We start from the raw sequence: 23,933 nt of genomic DNA, 5'->3' as shown, positions 1-23,933 counted from the left end.
TCACAGGTGACTGTGGTCACCTCTTCAGGTGAACACCGCACTGCAAATCAGTCTACCGGGGACATTGTTAGCTGCTTGCCATGTCCCCTTCCTCAGTGTAATGGGACTATTGTTTCTGCTTTCTTCCCTAGCTTTTAACTCCTTAGATTTTGTTGTTGTTGTTGTTGTTGTTGGTTGTGGGGCTTGAACTCTGGGCCTGGGCGCTATCCCTCAGCTCTTCAGCTCAAGGTGAGCGCTCTACCACTTGAGCCACAGCTCCACTTCTGGTTTTTTTTTTCCTGAGTGGTTTATTGGAGATAAGAATCTCATGGCCTTTCCTTCCCAGGCTGGCTTTGAACCAGTGTGCTCTGCTATAGCCACATATAGACTGTTGGGTGCATGTGGACACAGTGTGCTACAGCCGCATAGAGACTGTTGGGTGCATGTGACACAGTGTGCTACAGCCCCATAGAGACTGTTGGGTGCTTGTGACACAGTGTGCTACAGCTGCATAGAGACTGTTGGGTGCATGTGGACAGTGTGCTACAGCCGCATAGAGACTGTTGGGTGCATGTGACACAGTGTGCTACAGCCGCATAGAGACTGTTGGGTGCATGTGGACAGTGTGCTATAGCCCCATAGAGACTGTTGGGTGCATGTGGACAGTGTGCTACAGCCGCATAGAGACTGTTGGGTGCATGTGACACATTGTGCTACAGCCCCATAGAGACTGTTGGGTGCATGTGACACAGTGTGCTACAGCCGCATAGAGACTGTTGGGTGCATGTGACACAGTGTGCTACAGCCGCATAGAGACTGTTGGGTGCATGTGGACAGTGTGCTACAGCCGCATAGAGACTGTTGGGTGCATGTGGACAGTGTGCTACAGCCGCATAGAGACTGTTGGGTGCATGTGGACAGTGTGCTACAGCCGCATAGAGACTGTTGGGTGCATGTGACACAGTGTGCTACAGCCCCATAGAGACTGTTGGGTGCATGTGACACAGTGTGCTACAGCCGCATAGAGACTGTTGGGTGCATGTGACACAGTGTGCTACAGCCGCATAGAGACTGTTGGGTGCATGTGACACAGTGTGCTACAGCCCCATAGAGACTGTTGGGTGCATGTGGACAGTGTGCTACAGCCGCATAGAGACTGTTGGGTGCATGTGGACACAGTGTGCTCTGCTACAACCCATAGAAACTGTTGGGTGCATTTAAATAAATGAAGCAAGTGTTTTTTTTTTTTAACATGTCAGTAATTCCAATGAGGAGGAACAAACCCATTTGAAATGCTTTACTGGCTGTTGGACTTCTGTCTGGGTTTGTTTGAATCTCCCATCCTCAGATCTCAGACTGCTGAGTAGCTAGGATTCCAGGTGTGAGCCACTGGTGCCTGTCTAGGAGTCGTGGTTTGTTTTTTTTTTTTAAACTTTGTGAATTGTTTTTTATTGTGAAAATACTGTACAGAGGGGTTACAATTGCAGGGCAAGGTAATGAGTGCATTTCTTATCAAGCATTGTTGCCTCCTCCTTTGTTTCCCCTTCCCATCTCTTCCCATCTCCCCCTACCCCTTGCCCCTGTGCCCTGCCAAAGTTGTAAAGTTCATTTTTCTGACATAGCGACTTGTACATCTCATTGTTACAATGGGTCCACCTGTATCCCTATTTAAAAGATTTGTTTTTGCCCTTCCCCTCCACACATTATACCAATATCAACTACAGTGTAAGCAGGAGTTACACTGTGGGGGAGGGACATACAAAGCAACAAAGAAATCATCTTATAAATATGTTAGAAGCAATCACAAGAAAGAAATAAAACATTTGAGTCCTTATCTTGGGGTTCATTTCACCTAATATCAACTTATATGGCCTTTTCTGCTTGTCTCAGACATATACTAGTTATTGCAAATAAGGAAAACCATGGGACCTATGTTTCTTTGAGCCTGGCTTACTTCACTTAATATAATTTTTTCCAAGTCTTTCCATTTCCTAACAAACGGGGGCAATGTCATTCTTTCTGATAGAGGCATGGAATTCCATTGTGTATATAGATATATATACCACATTTTCTTGATCCATTCATCTACTGAGGGGCATCTGGGTTGGTTCCATATCTTAGCTATGGTAAATAATGCTACAATAAACATAGTTGTGCTGGTAGCTTTAGTATGTTCTTGTTTGTGATCCTTTGGGTAAATGCCCCAAAGTGGGATTGCTGGGTCATAGGGGAGCTCTATGTGGAATCTTTTTAGGACCCTTCATACTACTTTCCAAAGTGGATGAACAAGTTTATACTCTCACCAACAATGCAGTAGGGTTCCCTTCTGTCCACATCCCCTCCAGCATCTGTTGTTATTAGAGTTCTTGATTATAGCCATTCTAACTGGGGTGAGGTGGTATTTCAATGTTGTTTTGATTTGCATTTCTTTTATGGCTAGAGAGGTTTAGAAGCACAAGAACATACATCAGGACCAATGGTATAGAATTGAAAACCCAGAAATGAACCTATAGACATATAGCTATCTAATCTTCGAAAAGGGAGCTAAAAAAATAGAATGGAAGAAAGACAGCCTCTTCAGTAAATGGTGCTGGCAAAATTGGCTAATCACTTGTAGAAAACTAAAGCTATATCCTTATATATCACCCTGCACCAGAATCAACTCCAAATGGATCAAAGACCTCGGAGTCAAAGCAGACACTCTGAAACCATTACAGGATGGAATAGGAGAAACCCTAGGTCTCCTTGGCACAGGCTCAAATTTTCTTAATAGAGACCCAGAAACACAACAAATCAAAGAAAGGTTGGACAAATGGGATTGCATGAAATTGCAGAGCTTCTGCATAGCAAAGGACATAGCTAGCAAGATCAATAGAAAGCCCATGGATTGGGAGAAGATCTTCACTAGCCATACAACGGACAAGGGTCTCATATCTAAAATATACCTGGAACTCAAAAAATTAAATCCCCTAACAACAAACCACCAAAGAAACAACTGCCCAATAAATAAGTGGGCTAAAGACTTACAGAGAAACTTCTCTGAAGAGGAAAGAAGGATGGCCAATAGACACATGAAGAAATGATTTGTTATTTTAAATGCTATTTAGAATGACACAAAAATGATCCCATAACAAAGTAAATGCTGTGGTGTTTGGAATACTTGGAGTTTTGCCATATGGACTATACTTCCCAGCCTTTAATTGGAAAGCTTCATTTCAAAAACCTAGTTTGTCAATGGTATATTTGCGTCTTATGTTTCCTAATCTATAAACAGATTTAGTTTTTCAGCTTAACTGTGTTGGTGAGGTACTGAGTCATGATTCCTGTATGCATATGGTGTAGTGTTCTGCCAGAGTGGAGCTCCAGGGTTCATCTGGCTGTGTGAATCTGCCACCCATGTCGCTTCACTATGCCAGGCAGTCACAGGTAGAGGTCACAGAGTAGCAGATAGACAGGCAGATAGGTAGACAGCTGTGGCACACACGTTCATTCCAGGTCCAATTTAGAGAAATCACTTCTATTACCATCTTTCCAAAAACCTTACTCAGAGATTTTCTTTTCTTCGTCTGGAAGAATCCATTTGCCTGGAAATATATGAGACCAAAATGTACATAAATGCTTATTGTATACCTTGGTGATTTCAACCAGCCTTCTTTCCTTTCCCCTTCCCCCCTTCCTCTTTCCTCTTTCCCTTCCTCTTTTCTTTCCCCTCCTTTTTCCTTTCCCCTTCCCTTCTCTTTCATTTCCCCTTCCCTTCTTCCCTTCCCTATCTACCCTCTTCTTCCCCTTCCCCTCCCTCCCTCCCTTCCTCCTTCCCTTCCTCCCTCCCTTCTTTTCTTCCTTCCTTCCTTCCTTCCTTCCCTCTCCCTTTTCCCTCTCTCCCCCTCTCCCCCTTCTCTCTCTTGCTTTCATGTTTTTTATTCTTGTGCATCAGTTACTGGGGCTTAAATACTCAAGGTCTCATTGTTCTTGTTCAGTTTTCTCCCTTGTAGCTAGCACTCTGACACTTGAGCCACACCTCTAATCTAGCATTTTGCTAGTTAACCAAAAATGAAATCTTGAAGACTTTCCTTCCTGGGCTGACTTCAAACCTCTACTTTTCAGGTTTTAGCTTCCTGGGTAACTAAGATTATAGAAGTGAGCCACAGACACACCTTGCTTTAATTTCAGTATTATAACAAAAAGGATTTATATCTTCCCTTCCCTCCTGCCCCTCCCCTCAATTTGTTGACTTTCATAGGGTACACCTTGAATATTATGACTTCATTCTCTCCTCTTCCTCCCTCCCTCCGTCTCCCATGTCCCCTTGGTACCCACTCACACTGCAGTTTCCTAGTATTCATTTTGTTGGGCTCCACAAGTGCATTTCAAACATAATTCCATTGCAAAAATACGGCCATGTGAGTCGCACAGTTTTCAAGGGTGCACTTGGACTAAAATGGTTTGATAATTGATAAGCGTTAAGTGCTATAAGCTAGATAATCTTTTATATGCCTGTGGTATGCGGAAGACACGAGGTAGGCCTGTTGTAAAGTGACGGAATTCTTCACTTAGTGATTCCTATAGTGTAGGTGTCACATGCTGGCCAAGGTTGCTTCTGGTGATTTGCTATGCTAGGAAAAAAAATAGCTATTTGCCAAATACATGTTGTTTGACTTAACTGACTTAAATGATATAAATATGTGCCAGCCTTTAGGGCTGTAGATATCTTCCTGTGCAAGGTCCCCAAAGGGGGTCCTGAGATACAGTGACTTCAACTGGCTTTTCTGAAATGGAAAGCAGGTCAGAGCTAGGACGTCAAGGTTATGCGGCCCCTTTGCCACTAGCGCTTGCTGCTTTTTCTCATTGCTCTTCCACCCTTGACTGGGTCTCAACCTTTTGAGCCAGGTACATCAGTACTCACTACATGTGTACAGCTGCTCATGAGGTGAACAGTCTTCATAAGGCTCTTAGATGTGAGGAGTTATAAAACAAAGCCAGGAGAGCGACTGCTTAGTTTTCCAACCCACTCACGACCATGTTGAGCCGTAGGAGCATCACAGTGCACAGCGGGTGGGAAGTAGGCAGGAGCTGGGACTGGCTTGAGAGCCACTGAGGTATCGTTTGAAGGCACTGGGCATCTCCAGGAAGCTCGTGGCTCTGCAGCTAAGAGAGCCATGCGGAATAGCTGGTGTATTCTGAGTTATGTCTGGAGCCCTCTCTGTGTCAGCTCCTGCAGGAGAGGCATCTCATCTCTCCCCATCAAGAAAATGACACCAAGGCTGAGTAGTGTAAACTTTGCCATAGGCATTGGTCCGTGGAGGGTTGGGACTTTGAGTCCAGACTGGGTGCTGCTCCCGGGACCATGTACTTAACTATTCATTGTGTCCGAAAGAGAACCCCTGATGTTTTGAGTCTGGTTTGCTGTTTTATTTCTTGTATCTCTGTGTGTGTGCACACATGCACAGGCGTGTTTCTGTGTGCCTGCATGTATGCTAAATATCTCTGCTACAAATACTATTAGAAGTGTATAACGGTAGTGATAGTAGCATACTGGGAAGATGCTCAAAGCCACAGAATTGTGCACTTAAAATGGTATGATTCATATCATAGATTTTTTACATCAGTGAAGTACACAAAGAAGACAGAGTGTATAATTATTGAATGATAGAGTAGTTTGTGTTGTGAGAGCCAACACGGTAAGGATTTCTCAGTCTCCCTTATCACCGTCATCTGTAACAGTTGAGTATTATTTTGAACACAGGTATAGATATTTTAGGAATGATATGATTGGTATACTTCCTTTTTCTTCTGTGCTGATGTATTGGAATTTGTAATAATAATGTTTCCTAGTGGTTTTTGCAGTTTCGTGGCACATAGTCCATTTTAGGGGACCTTAGCATCTCTCACAATTAAAACAAGCAGTTATGTTTATACTTTGTAGTCAACTCTAATTTGTATATGAAATATTGTATGTATCACATATACTAGTTTGTATCAGCACAGAAGGCTTTAGGAGTTCTTGCCTGGCCTGATCACAGACACTTATCTGTTCACAGATACTGAATCCCCCTCCTCCCATCACAGCCGATGGGAGCAGACAGTGATGGTGCATCTGTGACTCAGTTGAGGTGAGCAGTGCAGGGTTCTGACAGTTTTAGGGCCCAGTGTTTAACGGAGGGTCCTGGCAGTTCAGATGAAGTCATTGGTAACTCAAACCACTGATGACCCCCCCCCCCCGCGGCCCCTCCGCGGGGTGGTTTTCAGTCAGCAAAGACTAAGCACTTCCTGTGACTAACCTCAGAGCCCAGCGTAGTTGTGGCCCTGCCACACGCTCTGCCCAATCACGCTGCACTAGCAGTGGGGGCAGTGTGTTTTCCCTGGAGGTCGCCGGCCTGTTGTCTGTGCCGTCTCTGAGGCTCTTTATGCTTTGTTACCTCCTCTGGGTTTCTTTCCTGTTGTACCTTAGTAAGACTTGCTTTGCCATCTTCCAGGCATGGTGCCTTCCTGACTGGAACAGCCTTCCTGGGCTGTGTATGTGGCATCTGTCTGCAGGATCTGCAAGGCTAGCACTCCATGCTGTCTTTCGTTTGGGTGTTCTTGTGATCACTGGGAAAGAGAAAAAGTTCATCTGTGGTTACAGTGAGCCAGTCCTCTTGCTTCATTTGTGATGACTGTATTTCTGAGGTCTGTGGGTAACTGTATGAAACAAGGGTGAGGAGGGGGAGATGTGTCTTGTACCCCAGACCCAGAATTCTTAGACAACAATAGCTAACTGGGTTTCCAAGCATTCCTGATGTGCAGTCCTTCTCCTTGATCTGTTTTTGACTCCTGAAACCATGGATAGTCCTGGGCCCCGTATACCATGTCTTTTCCCACACACACAGACCTGTGGTAAGGTTAAATTTATATATTAAGTCCAACCCATTCTTAATAAATAGACTGATTACTGATAATAATCTAGAACAGCTTGCTGCCATAAAGTTATGTCATGTGCTCCTCTCTCTACCCAGCCCAAGAGCCTGTTTGCTCCCTGTGGTGACTGGGCAAGGCCTGGGTGTTGATGAGCCAGGGATGCAGACAGGGTGCTGCCGCTCAGTGACTTGGGGTGTGCACTAGACAACAGGGGGGTGGTGGTGGTGGTGGTGGTGGTGTAAGTGTTCACCTTGTTATTCAGAAGGGCAATTTAAATGTCTAGGTAGCAGCAGTCACGGTGCAGTAATGCATGAGAGGTGGATGTACCCAGCACAGCCCACGAGCTAAGTAGCTTCACACATGAGGTCACTGGAGTTCAAGGTCTTAGGGTGAACTGCCAGGCCCATAGAGCTGGGAGGTGATGTTCTGCCAGGGGTGGAGGGAGTCAGGGTGCAGAGAACGCTTCTGAGGAAACCACACAGAAGCCAGGGGTGTCAGACACAGTGTGGAACAAAAATCTAGTGAAATCTGTGTACACACCATAGACCAGGACACAGCTGCACACCTATGGGTACAGGACATGGCTGTGTTCTCCTGTGTACCTAGGCATGAGTGCACATAGCATAGACCAGGACACAGCTGCACACATGTAGACTATAAGAACCATAATACTATAACCCATGGGTAATATGTATAAAAACACATTTTTCTTTAATAATAAGTAAATCTGAGATTAGTATAACTTGCTTACTTTATAGACTTGTTAATTAAATTTTTTGGAAACAGGAGGAGTGAATATTGGTAAATATGATTGAAGTACATTATATATATATATATTATATATGAAATAGCATTAGGAACCCCACTAAAATGTTTAAAAGGGAAGAAAGAAGAGTGGAGGCTTACAAAATAATGTAGGTGGGGTGCATCTGATCATAGTAAATTACATGCATGTCATAAATATCACAATGAAACCCCTTTGCTCAATTAATTTATGCTAATTAAAAATCACTCCTGTAATAACACAGCTTCAAACATTCTGGAGCAGTCACGCGTGGTCACGTGGGCTGTCCTCTGGAGCAGTCACGCGTGGTCACGTGGGCTGTCCTCTGGAGCAGTCACGCGTGGTCACGTGGGCTGTCCTCTGGAGCAGTCACGCGTGGTCACGTGGGCTGTCCTCTGGAGCAGTCACGCGTGGTCACGGGGGCTGTCCTCTGGAGCAGTCACGCGTGGTCACGGGGGCTGTCCTCTGGAGCAGTCACGCGTGGTCACGGGGGCTGTCCTCTGGAGCAGTCACGCGTGGTCACGGGGGCTGTCCTCTGGAGCAGTCACGCGTGGTCACGGGGGCTGTCCTCTGGAGCAGTCACGCGTGGTCACGGGGGCTGTCCTCTGGAGCAGTCACGCGTGGTCACGTGGGCTGTCCTCTGGAGCAGTCACGCGTGGTCACGAGGCTGTCATCTGGAGCAGTCACGCGTGGTCAGAGCAGGGGGGTGTCCAGGGCAGTGGGGAGCTGGGGGGAAGCTCCTGGCCTGTGGACAGTAAAGTTTTATTCAGAGGAACAGCTGAAAGTGTGCTGTCCAGCCCTGGGCCAGACCATGCAGGAAAGTCCATGAGACACTTATCTCCAGTTCACCATTCAAAGGGGGGAAAAAAAAAGCTGGAAGTGAAGCTGTGATCAAGTGTGTAGAGCACTGCTTTTGAGCAAGAAAGCTCAGGGGACGTGCCCAGGCCCCAGTTCAAGCCCCGGTATGGTGAAAAAGTAAAAAGGACAGAATTGATTCCTGTGCTTCAGTGCAATTATTCATAAAGTAAAGGCACATTAAACTTTGTAAGTATTATTTGAAATGAATGTAGTTAGTTATTCTGAGCATCCTGGAAATGATTGAAAAGACATAGGTGCAATTAAAAGCCTCCTTCATTTCTATAAGAAAATGCTTCTGAAACAGACGGGGGTCTCGTGCCCTTAATATGCACTCTGTGTTTACAGATGAGACTGTAAAGCTGGGTGGTTCACCCTGCAAGGGCACTGTCTAAGCATCTGAAGTAGGCCATTTCCTCCTTTTGCAGAACCTCCTGCTTAGAGAGGTTTCCTCTTGTCTAAGACCATGAGACCTGATACTGTTATTTAAAATATGAGCCTTCTTTAAAATTTGTTCGTGTAAGACCCAATTTGAGACCCCAGGACTAGCAGCAGAAACACTGTCTCCTATGTCCTGTCTCCCTTTTGTGACATACCATCTGTGAATCTTCTCATGGTGATTGTATGTGTGCTTTGATGCTGGACATCAGCAAAAAGGCACTGCAGGGCTCAGACAGAAAGGAGGGCTAGTAAGTCTTAGGCTGGAAGTTGGTTAAGACAAATTAGAAATTCTGCAAATTAATGTCTGTGTACCTCCGGTAGTAGGACTGTGCAAGGTCGGTAGGTCAGCTGGTTTGTGGGACTTTTCGCCTCTCCAGAGTTAGCTGTGGTCTCCAAGTCCCTGGTAGGTAGGTGCAAACCCATGTTACTCTCTGTGTGTGGTTCTCTCTACCTTTGCTCTGGCCACCCCCAGGGGCCATATGATCGGGTAGACTGGATGTTCTTAAATGTTTAATAGCAGACAGGGTTGAAGTTATGAGTTCATGTTTTGTGGATCTGTTGGGCCTGCTTGTGGGTTTTCTACTCTGTCTCATAATCTGTGGATTCATTTTAGCGCTAATTCACCATCATGCAGACACGGACCACGGCAGTCCTCTTCATGCACAGAAAATAGTACACGGTGTTTGCAGGATGCCTCTCCACCCTGAAGGCAAGCTCCCTGATGGGACTGGAGGGAGAGTCAGGGAGCTGCAGAGCTGTTCTGGACCCAGAGGACCTTGGAATGTGAGGAAGGTTTTGCGGCTTCCTTAGGGAGCTCTCGGGGACTGAGCTGAGGCGCATTGGTGCTAGCAGCTGGATGCCAGCGGGAGGGATCTGACAGGAGTGCTGATCTCTGTTCAGAGTGGGATCTGAGGGAATGCCTCTGAGGCCCTCACCAACAGGAGCAGCATCCGCACAGATGCACCTGGCTTTGCTCCATGCTGCAGGGACTCCAGGGCACCCCCCCCCCCCTGTGGAAATCAGACACCAAGATTGTGAATATATTTTGGATACAGTTCCAAGGAAACCCATCGCAGAAAGATGGCTTTTGGACAGAAGAACTCCTATGAAGGTCTCTTTCTGGGTGGACTTCAGAGCCATCTTGCTCCTGCAGGAGGCTAGCAGAGGAAGTGGGAAATGGAGCAGGCTGGTGACCTCACCCTGTGCAGTGGGGAGTAACCAGAGACCCGGAGCTGGAATCGAGAGCCCTTGGAGCTGTTTGGACCCACCTCTAGAAGGCTGGCTTCCTCACTTTTACCCAGGAGGGCAGAATGAGGAGGAACTGGTGTCTTGCAGGGCAGCGTGCTGGAAAAGTGGCCTTTGTGGGGGTGGCGCTCATAGGCTGAAAGACCACTGTAGATTCGTCTGTTTGAAATGAAGAGGTCTAAGCCTTGTCTTGTTTTCCTGACAGAGAGTGATTCTCCCAGAAACCCAAAGCCCCTATAATGCAGGTTGGTTGTGAGGCTGATGGGCCATCTAGCACTCACTCCTCGGATAACGAGTGTCAGCATCCACTGCCCTCCAGGGTCTGGCTTCACCGAGGGCTGTCTCCTCGGCACCCAGAGGTGGCCCCTGGCTGACTCCTCAAATTATAGCAGACTAATGACTGGGACTCCTTTCCCTGCAGAAACTCTGTGTGTGTGCGTGTTTGTGTGAGTAGCTTGGGGCTTGGACTTAGGGCCTAGGCACTGTCCGTGTGTGTGTGTGTGTGTGTGTGTGTGTGTGTGTGTGTGTGTGTGTGTGTGTGTGTGTGTGTGTGTGTGTGTGTGTGTGTGTGTGTGTGTGTGGCGAGTAGCTTGGGGCTTGGACTTAGGGCCTAGGCACTGTGTGTGTGTGTGTGTGTGTGTGTATGTGTGTGTATCTTGGGGCTTGGACTTAGGGCCTAGGCACTGTCCGTGTGTGTGTGTGTGTGTGTGTGTGTGTGTGTGTGTGTGTGTGTGTGTGTGTGTGTGTGTGTGTGTGTATCTTGGGGTTTGGACTTAGGGCCTAGGCACTGTGTGTGTGTGTGTGTGTGTGTGTGCGTGTGTGTGTATCTTGGGGCTTGGACTTAGGGCCTAGGCACTGTCCCTGAGCTTTTTTGCTCAAGGATAGTGCTTTACTACTTAAGCCACAGCCCACTTCCAGCTTTTGTTGGTTAATTGGAGATAAGAATCTCAAGGGCTTTCTTCCCAAGCTGGCTTTGAACTGTGTTCCTCAGATCTCAGCATCCTAAGTAGCTAGGATTACAGTGTGAGCCAATGGTGTTTGGAAGAAATGGAGTTTTGAGACTGAAAATGTATGTTGCTAATTTCAGAAAGACATATGCTCTTCAGTTTCTTAGGGCTACCCAAACCAATGTTTCCTCCATGTGCATTTCTGTTCTTTGGGTCCCCATGGCAGCATCTTGGGCTCTCACTGTCTAAAGGTGGACCTTGGACCCTCCTTGATGATGAGGACTTGAGGCATCGTTTTCTTCCCATGCTGGTATTTTTTGGCTGTGATTTTAGTTGCTAAGGTCTGTGTTGGGTGTAGGAGTATGTAACATCAGGGGCCCATTTGCTTTTCCACAGTAGCTTGGAGCAGGGCAGCTGTCACTGGGTTTAAACATTAAACCTATATATGATTATTTTTTAAAAATTTCTCTTGTCTGGGATAGAGTATAACTTTTTATTTAGAAGCCTGATTGGGAAAAGTAGGAGAGTTTTCATCCAAAGAAGGAGATATTGTATATTTTATGGTGTGTGTTACCCTGATGCCATGGTCTTGTTAGAAAGGGCTACTTCAGGTGAAGTTTATAGTGGAACTTTGTACAAAATAACAGTGGTGTCAGAGGAAGTACGCAGCCTTCCCAGCATGCAAAGTCATGCTGTCCTTCTCCAGGTGTGAGGCCCTGGGCTGGCTCCTGGCCATGTGTCTTCCTGTGCGGGCCTGGGGTACAACAGTGACTGTAAATCATGTACTGTAGCCCTGCCTGTGATGCCTAAACTGTCCGGTCTCTAACACTGGATCCTGATACTTCTACTTTTCTGATCATGTCTACTTGAAAATCTTAGAGCTGAAAGATTAAGTTTTTGAATGCAAGCTTGCTGTGAATGTGTAGCACTCGCTATGAAAGGCTGTGAGAAGCCCTCTAGCACCTGGGTTTAGAGATTCTGTGGAATGGTTAGGGAGGTCTCCTTGTGAAGAAGAAGATGCCTTTAGAAACCCTTGTCATTTTATGAACAGGATGTACCCTGATTAATTACCCAGAGCAGCTGGGTTTTAAACAGGATTATAGTCTTGCTCTGTACTCTATGGATTACAGACACAACACCAGTCCCAACTTAGGATCAGGTGACAGAAGGTTCAGATGAAGGACAGGAAGACACCGTCCCTGCCACCTGCTATGACAGCATTGGCTCTTCTGTGATTATAATAGAATTGGCTTTAAAAATTCTCTTCAAGGGCTGGGAAGGTGGCTTAGTGGTAGAGCACTTGCCTTGTATACATGAGGCCTAGGTTCGATTCCTCAGCACCACATAAACAGAAGAAGCCAGAAGTGGCACTGTGGCTCAAGTGGTAGAGTGCTAGCCTTGAGCTGAAGAGCTGAGGGACAGCGCCCAGGCCCAGAGTTCAGGCCCCACAACTGGCCAAAAAAAAAAAAATCTCTTCAGAAGCTTTAAAAGACACTTGGGAGCTGGAGTCTGGCTCCAGTGGTAGAATGTCTGTGTAGCAAATGTAAAGCCCTGAGCTCCACCTCAAGTACCATCCTCTCCAAATAAACAACTCTCCAGCACCAAACAAACAAACAACTCTCCAGCACCAAAGCAAAACAATGAAATAAAACTATGGAAGTAATTCATACTTAGCATAGAAATTAAAAGAATGCCTAAATATGTAAAATAATGAACATTGTCCCTGCCATTGAATTCCTCCTGCTGCTAACAGATTGGTGAATGGCCTGGACTGCACTGACCATGTCAATAGGAATGTAACCTTAGATCCTTGTCAATTTTAATTTTGCTAAGTGCCAAAATTGTAAAAAGTTAAAAATAGATAAATGACATTTGTGGATGGATTTTATTTAGGCAATTACATTTAAAATCTCATTTTATCTTATAGCCATTATAAAAAGATTGGTATTTTCTCTCTTTGGTACTAGTCTTCATTGATTATCATGGGGAAAGGCGTGATCAGGAGTGGAGAGGCCCATGTGTGTGTGGACCCTGCTATCCAGGTGGCCGTCAGCATGCGTATGGCTTTCTGTGGCATGGACGGAGTTATAGACTGTGTTAATAACATAACACACACTGGAGGGGTTCCTGTGGGAGAGGGTGCACACCTCTCCTGTTCCTTCTAATGGTTGTACAGACACAGTGCAGCCAAAGCACTGATCTGACATTGCACTTGTGTATACACAGGGTACAGATGCACATGTATGCATACAAATGCAAACACACATGTATACAGTGTACACAAGTACACACACCACTTAGAGTGATGCCCCCCACCGCCAAGCTGTGGCCCAGCTGTGAACATCCAATGTATAGTGGGTAAAGGGACATGAAATGTCTTTTATGCCAGGTGCCAGTGGCTCCACTTATACTTCTCGCTACCTGGAACACGCTAGTTGAAAGTCAGTCTTGGTAGGAGAGTCAGTGAGACTCCATTTCTCATCCAGAAAACTGCTGAACTGGAGGTGTATCACAAGTGGTAAGCACCAGCCATGGTCCAGAAAGCCGAGTGAGAGAGCAAGGCTTGGAGTTCAGGCCTGGGTACTGCCACATAAATACCTTTTTTGGTAGGTCTAGTAAGCTATCTTTCTTCGTCTGTTCAGCTGCCACAGCAGAGCGCCTGAGTGTGGACAGGTTAAACAGCAAGTGTTTATTTAGCACAGCTCTGGGAACTAGAAGTGGCGCTGCTGGTCTGGCTAGGCCCCGCCAGGCTTGCAATGGCCCTCTTTGCTGGGGAGCAGGGTGAACTCTGCTGTCTCTCCAGGGACTGACTTCCAGGGTCAGGTCCCGTGTTGCCCCCTCACCTTGCCCCAGTAGAGCTGCATCGGGGGCTAGGGTTTCAGCTTATGGATTTTAGGGGATATAAATGAGCCATAGCATTATCTGCTGGGAGAATAGTGGTGCTGTCTGGTTTCTAGAACCTTCTTTGGGCCCACATGTACCATCCAACCATCTGCACCGTCACTTCCCTAGATCATTTGGTCATTGGCAGGATCTAGTCTTACCAGGAACCCTGTTCTGTCTTGTTCTTGCAAGGCGCATGGGACAGAGCTCTCTCTCCCTTCCTTTTTGTTTATTATTTATCTTAGTAGCAAACAGTCATTTTGTATATATTATGGGGCACAATGTGATGTTTTGCTACATGTATATACATTGTGGAGGGATCAGATTAGGCTAATTAACTCGCCTATGACCTCACATAGTTGTTTCTCTGTGGTAAGAACATTTCTGACACTCTTTTAGCAGTTGTTTTGTTTTGCTCCAGAATGACAGATAATAATTGTGTGCATTTACATGACACATATGATGCTTTGATCTATGTAAACATCATAGAAAGAGTGAAGCCAATTAATGTATCTGTTACCTCAAAAACTTACAGTGTTTTTGTGGTAAAAACCTAGTCTTGTAGTCATTTTGAAATAAGTAATTTTTTAAATTGTCAAGGTGATGTACAGAGGGGTTTTGGTTACATAAGTAAGGTAATGAGCACACCTCTTGTCAATCTTGTTACTCCTTTCCTCAATTTTATCCTACTTTCCCTCCCTCCAACCCCCTCCAAGCTGTACAGATCATTTCCAACATATTGTCTTGTGTATGTCGTTGTTGCATTGGTTCCCCCTTGTCTTTTGTCTCACCATTCTGTTGTTCCCCTTCCCTTCCCTAATTCCAATAAATGTATATACAATACCAGGGTACCAAAATCAAATACAGGAGGGTCACAAAGAAATAAGTGATTTATTACTATTAACTGTGGTTGTTGTTGTACAATCAATTATTAAAACATATTCCTCCAGTCTAATGACTTTTTCTGTCATTGGCCAACATCTCTTTTTCCACCTTCTTCTTTTATATTCTTTCCTTTTTATTTTGCTTGCCTGTACTGGCACTCAAACTCAGGGCCTGGTGCTGTTCCTTAACTTTTTTCTCAAGGCTAGAGCTGGAACACAGCCCTTTTTCCAGCTTTTTGCTGGTTAATTGGAAATAAGTTTGGTAGACTTGTTTGCCTGCTCTGTCTTTGAACTATAGTTTTCAAATCTCATCTTCCTGAGTAGCTAGACTTACAGGTGTGAACTACTAGCACCAGACTCTTTCCTTTCCTTAAAATTAAAAAAAATATTAGGGCTAGGAAGCTTGGCTCAGTGATAGAGTGCTGGCCTTGCATGCATGAGGCCCTGGGTTCGGTTCCTCAGCACCATATTAGCAGAAAAAGCCGGAAGTGGCGCTGTGGCTCAAGTGGTAGAGTGCTAGCCTTGAGCTGAAGAGCTGAGGGACAGCGCCCAGGCCCAGAGTTCAGACCCCACAACCGACAACAAAAAAGAAAAAAAATTATAAATTATTTGTCTTCTAAGTTGCATTATGTAGCTAGGCCTTGAATTCAAGACTGTCTTCCTCAGCTTCTTAGTGCTGAGGTTTCAGATGTGTGCCATCTAAGATCTTTTTCTAAGGATTTAAAGAATTCTCCTTTGTGCCAGAGCAAAAATTATTAAAGAAATAAAAATTACTTTAGATATATTCACCTACATTAGAATTCTGTGTAAGGTGACAAGATAAAGCCTATCTTTCTCTATAAGATTGTATATTGTATTTGTATTTTATATATTGTGTATTGTATTTTGTCATCTTTTTGAGAGCATTTTATAGCTATTTCAGTTCAGGCATGAAAATGTACACAGAAAGCTTTTTATTGATGAATAGCTTTTTTTTAAAGTAAGTCACAAATCTGTCAAAAATTTCTTCATTTTGGGGCTGGGAAGGTGGCTCAGTGGTAGAGCGCTTACCTTGCATGCTCGAGGCCCTGGGTTCGATTCCTCAGCACCACATAAGCAAAAAGAAAAAAGCCGGAAGTGGCGCTGTGGCTCAAGTGGTAGAGCGCTAGCCTTGAGCTGAAGAGCTGAGAGACAACGCCCAGGCCCAGAGTTCAGGCCCCACTACCGGACCCCCCCCCCCCAAATTTTTTTTTCTTCATTTTAACACTTCACTTCATATTGTGGACTCTTAAGAGAAAAAGAGGTACAAACTAAGAAACTAAGAGACACATGTCCAGGTAAGCTCTCACCTAAAGAATTTCTATAAAGCAGGTCTCCAGGGGAGGGAGACCTCAGAGGCTTTCTTGGGAATAGGAGTGTGGCAGGCCTCGGTGGCCATCTGTGGAACTGAGACTGTCACACTATGAAAGCCATAGCTCTCAGATTCTCAGTTTCAGGGGTCTGGTTTTGGCCTGGTGTTGTTCTGTGTGTGCTGCCATACTGCCCAGGGTCAGAGGTTTATCTGGGGGTGGGCGAGATGTGTCTTCTTACCGTGGTGCTTTGGGATGCCTCTGCTTGATTTTCAGTTTTTAAAAATATTTGTTATCATAAGTTTGATATAGTATATCCATAGTGTCAAATTATAAGCAAACCAATTAACTAGGAATGAAAAATTTGTGTTCAGAGCCTTTGCTTCTTTTCACCATTATTCATTACTCTTTGCATTGTTTTCTTATTATTTCTTGAGTGTTGTTAATAATGAAGCTTGATTCCTAATGACACTCCTAGAAGCATAACAGACTTTAAAGAAAATAATTGATGTCACCTCAGGGTTTTTTAAAAAAAATCACTAATTACTTAAAAGTACAAACAGTGGATGAAAATATAAAGCATTGGAGATGAGCTACAGCAGTGATTAGGTACTGCAGTTAGGGTCCAATGACAGCAGAGTGCTGCCCAGGCCCCCCGTCAGGTCTGTGAGTGACTGGGGACCCGTCTCGGCAGGACCAGGCCCTCTGGCACAGGGGAGAAAGGAACTAGTGTGACATGCATTGCGCTGGACATACACACTGTGTGCTTAGGAATCTGAGGACTGCTCAGACAGCCACACCAAGCTGCCTAGAGACCTGCAGGGCTGTTGCCATGGGAACCACAACTTCATTTCTTGACATAAGTTTGTTAGGATTTTCTGCAACAACAATGATTGAATCCCAGGCTTGTGCCATAATTTTAATCTGGAATGCCTCTAGGAGGTAATACTGTTACCCTTCAAAAGATGGGCGGGAGGTTTCTGCCTTCTGGAATAGCCAGTGTCCTCACAGGAGTCTACCTTCAAGCTTTCTTTTAAAGCACAAAGACTTCGGTCTGTTTCTGGAATTATTGGCAAATTTTATTAACAATTGCTTTGTTGCTAGACTATCAATTATTTAAGAATACCTAAATATTATAAAGAAAGTCTGTCATTTCATGAGTCAGTATTTTAATGTTAACCATACTCAATTACTTGTCAATGTCTGCATCGTAATTATTTTTAATATTTCACAAGCTGTCTTCTGAGTCTTTAATTTTTTATTTCATTATCGTTAAGTAGTTGCACAAAGGAGTTGCCGTTTAACAAAGCAGCTTATGAATACAGTGTATCTTGATCAATGTCACCCCTTTCAACCCTCCTCACCCATCTCTTTTAACCCACCCCTTCCCTCGCTGCGTTTGTAGGGTATACATTGAATTCTCCCCTTCTTCTCCTCCTCATCCAACCCCTCTTTCTCCTTGACCCCACCTACCCCTTTCAAGAACCTGCTTCCTGAGATGTTTTATTTTGTTGAACATTGACTTTGCCTTTCTATGGAATTTCACTGTTGGAAATCTCCTTTGACTCTACCCTTCTTCAAGTAATTCACTTGTATACATTTGTATACCACCCAATGTATTTACCTATAAGTTTATAAGATAATTCTAGCTTCCACAAAAGAGGGAAAACATGTAACCAACGGCTCTCTGGGCCTGTTCATTTAATTTTTTCCTGGTCTTTCATTTCCTTACAAATGATACAGTATCATTCTTTCTAATGGATGAGTAACATTCCATTGTGTATATTTACCACATTTTCTTGATGCATTCATCCATTGAGGGCATCTGGGCTGTTTCTATACCCTGACTATGGTGAATAGTGCCATGGTGAACATGGTTGTACTGGTGGCTTTACTGTATCCTGGTTTGCAATCTTTTGAATACATGCCCAGTAGAATTGCTGGGTCATAGAGTAGATACATGTTTAGTTTTTTGAAGAACCACCATACTTCTTTCCAGATTGTTTGAACACACATTCCCACCAGCAGCATTTCAGAGCTCCCCTTTGGCCACATCCCCACCAGAATCTGTATTGTATGTATTCTTGATTATGCCATTCTAACTGGGGTGAAGTGGAATCTCAGATGTTGGGCATTTCTTCATGTGTCTATTAGCTATTTTTACTTCCTTTTCCCCCAGAAGACTGTAACTCATTAGCCCATTTATTTATTTTTTCCATTTATTTTTTTAATTATTAATTTTTTTATTGTAAAAATGTTGTACAGAGGGATTACAGTTACATTAGTAGGGTAATGAGTACATTTCATAGTGAGCATTGTTTCCTCCTCCTTTATTTTCCCCCTCCTATCACTTCCCTCCCCACCTCCCCAACTTCTCCCACCCCCTGCAACATTGTAAAGTTCATTTTCAATAGAATGTCCTGTACATCTCATCGTCCCAATGGGTCAGCTTGCATCCTCATTTAAGCGTTCTGCAATATCCCTTCCCCTCCCCAAATTACAAAAGTATATATACAAAGTGCAGAGCACCAGCATCAAATCCAGTGAAAACAGGAGTTATACCACAGGGGAAGAACATATAACAGAAACAAAAGAACCACATAGTGTATTGTAAGTACACTAAAAACACTAGTAAGAAAGAGAGAAAAAAACCAAAAACCTCTTGTGTCCCTGTCTTGGGGTGCATTTTGCTTAACATTATCTCATATGGTCATATGTACTAGCCTTTGACCTACTCTGCTTGTCCTAGACATGTACTAGTCGCTGTAAACAAGGGACCTATGTTTCTTTGGGCCTGGCTTACTTCACTTAATTTTTTCCCAAGTCTTTCCATTTCCTAACGAAAGACAGGCATAGAATTCCTACACACACACACACACACACACACACACACACACACACACACACACACACACACACACACACACACACACACACACACACACACACACACACACACACACACACACACACACACACACACACACACACACACACACGCACGCACCCTCATATTTTCTTGATCCATTCATCTACTGAGGAGCATCTGGGTTGGTTCCATATCTTTCTATTGTACATATGTATGTGTGTATATATATTTTTTCTTGTGTGTGTATATATATATATATATATATATATATATATATATATATATTTTCTTGATCCGTTCATCTACTGAGGGGCATCTGGGTTGGTTCCATATCTTAGCTATGGTAAATAATGCTGCAATAAACACAGTTGTGCTGGTAGCTTTGGTATGACCTTGTTTGTGATCCTTTGGGTAAATGCCCAAAAGTGGGATTGCTGAGTCATAAGGGAGCTCTATGTGGAGTCTTTTGAGGAACCTCTGTACTGCTTTCCAGAGTGGTTGAGCAAGTTTACACTCCCACCAACAATGCAGTAGGGTTCCCTTTTGGCCATATCACCTCCAGCATGTGTTGTTATTAGAGTTCTTGATTATAGCCATTTTAGCTGGGGTGAGGTGGTATCTCAATGTTTTGATTTGCATTTCTCTTATGGCTAGAGAGTTTGAGCATTTCTTCATGTGTCTATTGGCCATTCTTATTTCCTCTTCAGAGAAGTCTCTCTAAGTCTTTAGCCCATTTATTAATCAGGCGGTTGTTTCTTTGAGGGTTTGTTGTTGGGGAATTTAGTTTTTTGAGTTCTAAGAATATTTTAGATATGTAGCCCTTGTCCATTGTATGGCTAGTGAAGATCTTCTCCCAGTCCGTGGGCTGTCTTTCTTCCATTCTATTTCTTTAGCTCCCTTGTCAAAGATTAGATGGCTGTAGGTCTGTGGGTTCATTTCTGGGTTTTCAATTCTATTCCATTGGTCCTGAGGTCTGTTCTTGTGCCAGTACCAAGCTGTTTTGATTACTATGGCTTTATACTAGAGTTTGAAGTTTGGAATTGATATTCCTCCATCGCTGTTCTTTCTACTAAGGATTGTTTTGGCTATTCGGGGTCTTTTATTGTTCCATATGAATTTTGAGGTTGCTTCTTCTATTTCATTGAAGAATGAGGTTGGAATGTTGATAAGTATCACATTGAATTTGTAGATAGCCTTTGGCAGTATTGCCATTTTCACAATGTTAATCCTCCCAATCCAGGAGCATGGGAGGTTTTGCCACTTTCTTAGTTCTCCTTTAATTTCCTTTTTCAAGTTTTTAAAGTTTTCATCATACAGGTCCTTCACCTCTTTTGTTAAGTTAACTCCTAAGTATTTTTTGTGGGGCTATTAAGAATGGAGTTGCTTTCCTAATTTCAGCCACGCTTTTCTCATTATTGGCATACAGGAAAACCATTGATTTCTGAGGGTTAATTTTGTACCTGCTACTTTGCCAAAATTTCTGATCAGCTCAAGTAACTTGGGAGTGGAGTCCATAGTGTTTTTTAAATACAAGATCATGTCATCTGCAAAGAGGGAGGGTTTTATTTCATCCTTCCCTATTTGGATCCCCTTTATGTTTGCATCTTGTCTTATTGCTGTAGCTAGGCATTCTAATACTAGGTTGAAGAGCAGTGGGGAGAGTCATTAGCCCACTTATTAATTGGATTGTTAGCTGGGTGCCGGTGGCTCACGCCTGTCATCCTAGCTACTCAGGAGGCTGCGATCTGAGGATCATGGTTCAAAGCTAGCCTGGGCAGGAAAGTCTGTGAGACTCTTATCTCCAGTAAACCACTAGGAAACTGGAAGTGGTGATGTGGCTCAAGTGGTAGAGCATTCACCTTGAGCTGAATTGCTGAGAGGTTGCACCCAAGCCCAGAGTTCAAGCCTCACAACCGACAAAAAAAATTGAATTGTTGGTTCTTTGAGCATTTAAAATTTTAAGCTCTCTATACAGTCTAGATATTAGGCCATTGTCTGATGTATAGCTGGCAAAAGTCTTCACCTATTCTGTAGGCTGTCTTTTTAGCTTGTTGGCTCTGTCCTTTGCTGTGCAAAAATGTTTTGTTGATGCAATCACATTTAGCAGGTCTTCCTTTGATTTGCCATGCTTCTGCATCTTTACTCAGAGAGTTCTTTCCTGTGCCTAAGAGCCCTAATGCTTCTCTTTACTCCTTCCTATAATAGTTTCATGATTTCAGGGCTCACATTGAGGCCTTTGATCCATTTTAAGTTGATGCTGATGCTTTCTACTTCCTTATGTCTTCTGTTTCCTTCAAATTTCTATAGTTTTCATGGTAGAGGTCCTTCACATCTTGATTAAGTATTCTTAGGTGTTTTGATTTTTTAAAATTGCAAATGGAGTTGCTTTCTTGATTCAGTCTCAATCTTCTCATTATTGGTGTGCAGAAAAGCTCCTGATTTTCATGGGTTGATTTTATACTACCTTACCAATGTTTGTAATCAGCTCTAGTACCTTTGGAGAGGAGACTATAAGTCATAAAGCTTGAACTCTGGGCCTAACTGCTTTCCCTATGGTTTTCTGTTCAAGGCCACTTCTGGTGGAGATAAGAATCTGCTTAGGCTGATTTTGAACTGAGATCCACAGATTTCAGCCTCCTGAGTAGCTAGGATTATAGGAAGGATCCCCTGGAACCTGGCTGTTTTCTGATTTCTTGATAGAATCATGAGAGTTGACTGGCTAAATGGTCATGAAGGCTATTTCAAATGAACAGATGTAAAGAGAGTTGGTGGCTTAGTTTTACATCGGGCTGAGGTGATGGAGGCCCCACTTGCCCGTCTGGGGCTTGTCTCCATGGCTACCTCTGGCTGTCTTGTACTGTTTGCAGTGTGCTGATTCACAAGCATTAATCACCTGCCAACCCCGTCCCTGACCTATAGCATTTTAAGATCTAGGGATGTTATGTTGAGTCTGTCTCTGTACAAATTGTTGGTATATTCATGGTGTGGTCAGAGGATAGGAGATGAGGTGTGTGTGGCTGTGTGGCCTGACTCTGAAGAGAGTGAATACAGCACTGTGCCTGACCTACTTGCTGGAAGAGGAACCGTTGTTGGAAGACTGAGGCTGTGTGGTTCCTAAGAGCCTGCCTCTGGGAGACCATTTTACACTGAGGGAATAATCCAGCTGGTGCAGTGTAAACTCTAGTTGCAAACATCCACTACGGCCCCCTTACCTCATGGGATACCCGATGCTAGCGAATGTCTGTTTGTACCACTGCTTGTATTTGCTTGAACATACTGGAGAGGGCGGCTGGCATACACTCTGTTCCCTTGGAAACATGTTTTAGAGGGAGAACGAGGTTAAGGAATTAAAACACATACTGACATTTCTTTCATTTGTCTTGGTGTAGTGTTTTGTTTCTATTCTGTTGAAATAATCCTGCAATATTATGTACATTGGAAAATAATGTATGACTATATTCTGAGTTTTAAAAACTGGGCACAAAAGGCAGATGTGGTAGTCTTGATATCTTACATATGCAAAAGATTTCTAATACTTAATTTAACAATTCCATATTTGATTTCTTGATTCTCTCTTCTTGATTCTCTTCCTGGAGATACAGAAACTCAGCTGTGCGAGGCTCTGGCAGCTCACACTTGTAATTCTATCTACTCAGGAGGCTGAGAGCTGAGGATTGTGGCTTAAGGCCAGCCCTTGTAGGAATATCCGTGAGACTTTTATCTCCAGTTAACTACCAAAAAGCTAGACTTGGAGCTGTGGTAGGACTCTATCCTTGTGAAGAAAATCTCAGGACAATGTCCAGGCCCTGAGTTCAAGGCCCCTCTACCTCCAGCTGAAACAAACCCCAACAACAAAACAGTAACCCAGATGTTCCTTCACTGCTCTTGTTTTCATCTATTCGTTGCTACTGTTAATATTGTCTTTTTGTTCATTTCATTTTATAGTTGTATTTAAGGTCAGTGCCAAAATAAGAACAGAAGGTCACTCAAAACAGCAAGGAACCACAGGTTTATGCCTACCTGATTGGATCAAGATAGATGATCGTTTCTTTTCTCTACTTTTTATAAGGTGCTTGAACTGTCTACATGGAAAATCAACTCCTTCGAGGCTCTTGCCCTTTCCTCCCAGTCTTCACCCACTCCTCTTAATACTGCCAAGTGAAAACAATTTATTTTTAAAAGATATTAAAATATTCCGGATAACTCACAGTCTGATGTCAATTTTTTTAACCTTTGAATTTCTTTCTAAGTGGCTGTTGTTGACAAGGTCTTGGTGCTGTCTCTGAGTGCACGGGAGTGTGTTTAAATCCCAGTAGGAATGCCGTGTGTCAGGCCTGTGCTTGGCAGAATGTGGTCTCCCACGAATTCCCCACGTGGGCCTTTCTTCAGCCCTCGAGCAACACTAGATTTATTCTTCCTTAGCCCTTTTCTGTGATTGTGTAATGTTGATAGACACTCAATTGCCAATTTGAATTTTATCAACCTGTTGTTTCCACTTTACCGAAGAATTACCATGTATTGTTTTAATTCCAATTTTAATTCATGCTTTAGAAAATACAGTATAAAATTCAATGTATAGGCTTCAAACTTCAGATCAGTGAGGAAAGGGGTGGGTTGGGAGGGATGGGGGAGGATATTGAAAATGGTGACATGGCTCAGGATGAATTGTATTCATAAACTGCTTTGGTAAATGGCGACTCCTTTGTGCAGTTATTCACAGATAACAAAAATATTAAAAAAAGAAAATACCGTGTAGTTTTGAACTCTAAAATTCATTGAGTGTCATTTTGTTTAAACTAATAACACACATGTCCTCAGTGGGGT

The 23,933-nt window shown here is 43.8% G+C and overlaps 1 protein-coding gene across 5 annotated transcripts in view; it reads left to right on the top strand.

Moving 5' to 3' along the window:
* Positions 1-23,933, top strand: part of Dlgap2 (DLG associated protein 2) — a 545,299-nt gene that overhangs the window by 20,154 nt on the left and 501,212 nt on the right. The window lies entirely within an intron of this gene.

This window comes from Dipodomys merriami, unplaced genomic scaffold, assembly GCF_024711535.1.
Source record: "Dipodomys merriami isolate MVZ:Mamm:240054 unplaced genomic scaffold, mDipMer1.0.p SCAF_511, whole genome shotgun sequence".
Classification (NCBI taxonomy): domain Eukaryota; kingdom Metazoa; phylum Chordata; class Mammalia; order Rodentia; family Heteromyidae; genus Dipodomys; species Dipodomys merriami.
This window is presented reverse-complemented; position numbering and strand designations above follow the sequence as displayed.